This window comes from Gavialis gangeticus, unplaced genomic scaffold, assembly GCF_001723915.1.
Source record: "Gavialis gangeticus isolate Ggan-Ray unplaced genomic scaffold, GavGan_comp1, whole genome shotgun sequence".
Taxonomy (NCBI): Eukaryota; Metazoa; Chordata; order Crocodylia; family Gavialidae; genus Gavialis; species Gavialis gangeticus.
This window is the reverse complement of record NW_017729032.1, coordinates 106,544,738-106,550,548: the sequence shown is the minus strand read 5'-3', so window position 1 is coordinate 106,550,548 and position 5,811 is coordinate 106,544,738. Positions and strand designations below refer to the sequence as shown.

At 40.8% G+C, this 5,811-nt stretch overlaps 1 long non-coding RNA gene across 1 annotated transcript in view; it reads left to right on the top strand.

Annotated features, from left to right (window-relative positions):
- Positions 1–5,811, top strand: part of LOC109302439 — a 13,605-nt gene that overhangs the window by 6,964 nt on the left and 830 nt on the right. The gene's annotated exons all lie outside the window — the stretch shown is intronic.

The following is a 5,811-nucleotide window of genomic DNA, read 5'->3' as shown; positions in this document are numbered from 1 at the left end:
GCTGGGCTGTACTTGTGGGTGTTGCTTGGTCTGGCAGTCCAATGATTCCTCCACCCTTGTTTTCCCCTTCCCCCAACGACTCCTTCCTCCCCCCGGCCCCCCACCCCGCTTCACCACTCTTCCTCACCTTTTGTCTTCCTAATTCTACCTATTTACATTTTCACTGACATCCCAGCACACTTTTATCTTCTTTCATTTCTTGGAGTCTCAGAACAGCAGAGACTCCCCATGCCTGAAGAAGAGTGACTGTGCCCAAAAGCTTGCCAAGAACTTTTTTCCAACTACTGAGTTGGTCTAATAAAAGATATCACATCTACCCAAAGAACCTTGCCTGTCAAGGGAATAAGAAACTTCAGCTAATTTCAAAGTTTTGGCAACAAATGATACTGAGGTTTCTATGTTTAGATGGCATCAGGGAATAAATAAAAACAAAACAAAACAAAAAATAAAACACTTTGTGCAGGGCTAGGGATTACTCAATTTTCAGCATCTGCATTCAAAGGTGATCGGTTGTGTAGGCCTATATCAATCATATAAGGTTGCTGTGACAAACATGAATTGAGTGGAGATCTTCAAAGACACCAAAAGCAGTTACAGCCAAGAGCCACAAAAGATTTTAGGCACATAAAGTGATACTTATGCAGAATGTAGTCCTTTAAGGCAATCCTTAAAACTACCATTATACCACTTAGGTGCTAACATTTTGTCAGCATTAATACAATTTCTTAGGCCACGTCTACACATACACATTTAATGAGCATTAGCCTGATTTAAGGCACATTAAATGTGTCTACACATGAACACTCTTAATGTACCTTAAAAATGGAGATTTAAGGCTCTTTGAGACTAAATTTGACAGCTGCTTAGAGCATGTATCAAATTTATTCACTAATAGTTAAATTTCAATAGTGAACATGTAGCTGTGCTAATGCACATTAATTCAGTGTGTGTCCCTTGACCTGGGACTAACTTTTGTCCCAAATCAGGCAACACACCCACATTAATGCACATTAGCATCTGCATGTGTGGATGCATGCCTAAATTGACTTAATGCACAATAGGCTAATGCACATTGTATGGGCGTGCATAAAAGCACACGTAGACACACCCTTAGGTACCTAAAATTGTATTTCTTGTGCATATCTAGACCTATGGCCATCTTTTCAGGCCCAAGCCGCTTGTTATCTATATAATACAATGAGAACCCACCCTATAGCCAATGATGACACACAAACTAGACTTTCTGTCTTGAGTAGCCTGATCCAATAGATAATCTCAGAGGACAACTAAGAAACCAGCAGATTTGAACTCTACACAAAACAAAGAAAACCATGACCACTTCCATTTAAAGTTAGAGATGGCATCAGCCCCTATTGTAGGGATATTGTATTTATGAAGGGTGTAGGAGATATTAATTCTGATACTTGGTCCAAGCACTGCTTACATATTTTATATTGACTATTCATCACGGGGAATATTAGAACCCAAATGTGACAAACCTATCCTTGGGGGATCTTCATAGCCCTGAGTCTCACCCCACTGTGCTGCCACTTTCCTAAAGAACTGACTAAAATGCCCCGGGATAACTCCTTACCTTAGCAAGCCTCAGCTCCACTGCCTTTATATTGGATTCAACAAACAGAGTAAGGGTATCCTAGCAATCTCTAGGTCAGCATTTCCAACCTTTTTCACCACACGGCACACTTATATGACCTCTCCCACCCCACAGCACACTGGCCAAATGTGGAGTGGGGAGGGAGGGGTGGTGAGCAGCCAAACACAGAGGGAGGTGGAGGAGATACATGGCTGAACACAGAGCGGTAGGGAACAACTGGGGGCGTGGAGGGCTCCAGCCCAAAATGCCATGGCACAACTGGACATGCCTGATGGCACACCAGTGTACCGCAGCACACCAGTTGGGAAATGCTGCTGTAAGTCATCTGCTTATTGGAATGCAAAAGAAATTATAGTTCCCCCCTTTCCATAGAAAGGGCTACCCTAAAATATTACTTGCCGAGAAATCACTCTATCCACAGGTTTTTAGTAAGGGGGCAAAACAACAAAAAGATTTATTTTATAGGAAAAAAGAACAATACAAGCAAAACTGACCATATGTTTGGACAGAAAGGCAAAACAGGTAAAGTTTTTTAGCCTCTGTACTGGCTACATCTTAGCCTTCCTGATAGACATGCCAGAAACTCCAGATATCATCTTTCTTATTGATTCTCCCAGCCCTGGATCCTGAGGTCATTCGACCTCCACAACCTGGGCATGGGCAATGTAACTGGACAGGCAGCACAGATGGCCAATTAGGGCAATGAAAAAAACTACACATACCTTACACATACCTTAGGAGTCTAGCATGTAGAGAAATGAACAGGAGCTCTGGTATTGCTGAGCTGCTACTTCAGGGGTCTGGCTGGTGCCCTGCCATTGCTAAGTGCCAGGTAAGTTACAAGGGAAGTTGGCAAAATTAATTTTGCTAAAATCCTTGCACTTTTCCTGAGCCTTGCATCCAGAGGACAAAAGATATCCCTTAACTAGTTTCTTAAATCACTTCCAAGCAGCCTCCTCCTCTTCCCCCAGCATTCTCATGACATTTCTTGTCTCCAGAAAGGTCTTCCTCCTGAGACACCTGAAGCCCTCTGACTAAGGAACATTGGCCTCTCTCAGTTGCCTCTCTGTTTTGGAGTTGATTTTCCCATTACACACAAATAATGTCTTGGATGTGTACTAAATTCCTCACTTGATCATTTTTTAGTTACATCATGAAATTGCAAATGTGGATTTATATTAAAAAACCTTATAATACCTACAGATAGGAATCTTACAAAACAGAATACAGCTTCACACTAACTATAAATAGAGACTAAACACCATAGGAATAAATCTAATTTGGGAAACTATCCATGCATGCCACATGGAGTGCATCTGCACATGCTATTAATGCTATATAAGCTTACTGAACAGTAAAAAATTGGTACAGGGTTGCTCCTACCCTGCTCTGCCCCCCCTGCAGCAGCCAGGAAGACCTCCAATTTCCCCCAGGGTGCTTAGCCTGGAGGCTGGCAAGAAGCACAACAGAAAGCCCCAATTTGCATGTGGCCAAGAGAGCTCTGCCATCTGTAGTGACTGCTGGCCCTGTGCACATAGGAAGGAGGACTGATGTGTAAGGGGCTGGGAGATAGCTGCTGCTGCAGAGCTCTCATGTTCCTGTGCACATGGGGAACCCAATGACCAGGGGAGCTTCTTCATGCAGCCAGGGACTGACCAGGAGCTGTCCCAGAAGCAGTAAAGCTCCAGCTAGCACCCAGCTGCTCAGGAAAATCCCCACCTAACTGGGGGCTGTCTGGGAACTGCTCCAGAAGTGCAAAAACTTCCAGCCAGCCCCCAGCTATACTGGGATTTACTTGCCCAGCTCAAGCTGGCTGGGAGCTCCCCAGTCCTGGTGCTGCTCAGCACCCAGCTCCTAGGAGTACTGGGAACGAAGCAGCACCAGGACCAGGGGCCCCCTGGTGTGATCCCTTGGTTGCCCTCTGGTATTGGTAGCCCCTGTAGCCCCCTAGGGTCCCCCTGGTGGCCCCCTGGTGTTGGGACTGGCTGAGAGCAAATTTCTGTATGCATGTGTGCTACTGCACAGTATGTACTGCACAGTTAGTTTACTACCTGTATTTACAGTTGTAGTTAACTGTAAAGTAGACTAATTTACTGTGCTGTAAATGGTGTTTATGTTTAGATGGTGATGCTTTACTGAGAAGTAGATTAGTCTACTCTGCAGTAAAGCAACTCGTGTAGACACGTCCATTGTGACCCCCAAAGGCAACTCAGTTTTAAGGTGCCAGCCAGCACTCTCATGTAGCCATTTGCTTCCAAGGCTATTCAAAGTCATCATAGCTTAGATCAAATAGTACAGGAATGGTATTTCTCCTCTCAAGTGAATGTTCTTAATCATTGGGTTAAAGAGTCATACTCCCTTTGTCTGGCCCAATAAATACTGAATTATTTTCTGCACAGATTTTACAGGAGGAGCATGCATGCAGGCATACCTATAACCAGTTGATTAGAGCATTCTCCTAGGAAGCAAGGGAAGGAATTCAGTCCAGGTTTCATGTTTTCTGGATGATGTGATAAAAGCTGAATCTTCTTACACCTTGGAAATGAATGATAAAAGAACCTAAGACCAGAATACTCTTCTGGTCTGTGAATCATAATCTGAGATAGATGCCTCAGCTAAGATTGGTGAAATAAAAGATGCACTTCTCTCTCTCAATCTCTCTCTCTCTCTCTGTTTTTTATTAGCTTTTTTAAGTGACTCCTCATTTGGCATGATGACTTTTGGCAATCCTATTCTGAGGTACCGAACTCTCCCCATGCATTGTATAAGAAGTTTGGGCACCTATTTTAGGCTTGTGGATACTTACTGAAATTGAAATGGAATTAGAAACTATTTATGTCTTTGAAAATCTTTCTGTAAGTGTTTGACTGAATTGGAATTGGCATAGATTAAGCTCTTGTAATTGAATATGTACATCTGCATCTGATAATCTGGTACTTTGTAAAAACGTTGAAAAATTACTTTAAAATCAAGAAATAAAACTAATAGGAGAAATAAATAACCCTGCATAAAATAAGCAGAAAATAAAATTAACATAAAAGGCTCACAAAAGCAACATCATTATCTTTAGAAGCCTGGAAGAGTAAATAAAGACATCATTGTTCACAACATAAATTGTGCATATAAAATATGGATGTTAACTTTAATACATAGCAGAATGTATTATCATAAAGATATGTATCCATGCCTTAGTTGCTTTGTTAGGGTAATCACCAACAAAAAAAATGTTTTTCATTATGTCTGCATATCATTGAATAAGTTATTTCACTAGCACAATGGGGTTTTTTACATATATATTTGTTTAAAAAAAAATAGAAGCCAATCACAGCTCCCCAAAATTGTTCAAAAGAACATCTAAAGATCTACAGGCCCATAGTGGGAGGGCTCAGCAATATTCTGTTGTGGATAGATCAGATTTTTATTCAAACCTTGGTATGCAGAGGTTTGATATGCCTTATATGTTAAGATTCCTAAGTTTACATGTCCTTTTACTTCTGTATGCCTACTTCCACCCAGATAAGGCAGAAAACTAGTCCTAACTTGGGGGGGAAATATATTTTTTTACTTATAACAAATTTAAGTGTGAAAAATACTGTAGGGAAGAAAAAGGAGTTTTAACATACATAGCCTGTCTATTATAGATGATGGCAAATATTTAAATTTTGAAAACAAATACTTAGAAGCATTAAAAGCAGCAAATAAGAAAACCATAAGCCAAGATTTTTAATTCTAAATTAAATTAAAAACTTATGCTCAACAGACCATATTTAGTCAGTTAAGTAATTGGTCTGATTTTCAGAGGTGTTTACTACCCAACCATTGACTGTGATTTTAATTGCCTAGCTACTGTGGTGCAATTTACTTTAGATTTTACTCCATAGCACATATACTCCATAGTAAGGAATTGACACACGACCAACTTTTCCAAGCTGGGTGTCCACACTACATGATGAGGAAACCAATTTGAATTCAGAAAATGATCACCCCAGGGTGGAAATTATTAACAGAATGAACACAGAACACATTTTACTTCATGAACATTTTATGTAGTAAAGTTACTAAATATTTTCCAAATGGTAACTTTACCCTGGATACAAGTGGTTTCCTTCATAGTAGGACTGTGTTTTTTATATCTTCTTCACTTTTACCCTGATAGATGTGTCTTGGAAATTTGCTCTGTTAGTGCTGCCAGTGCA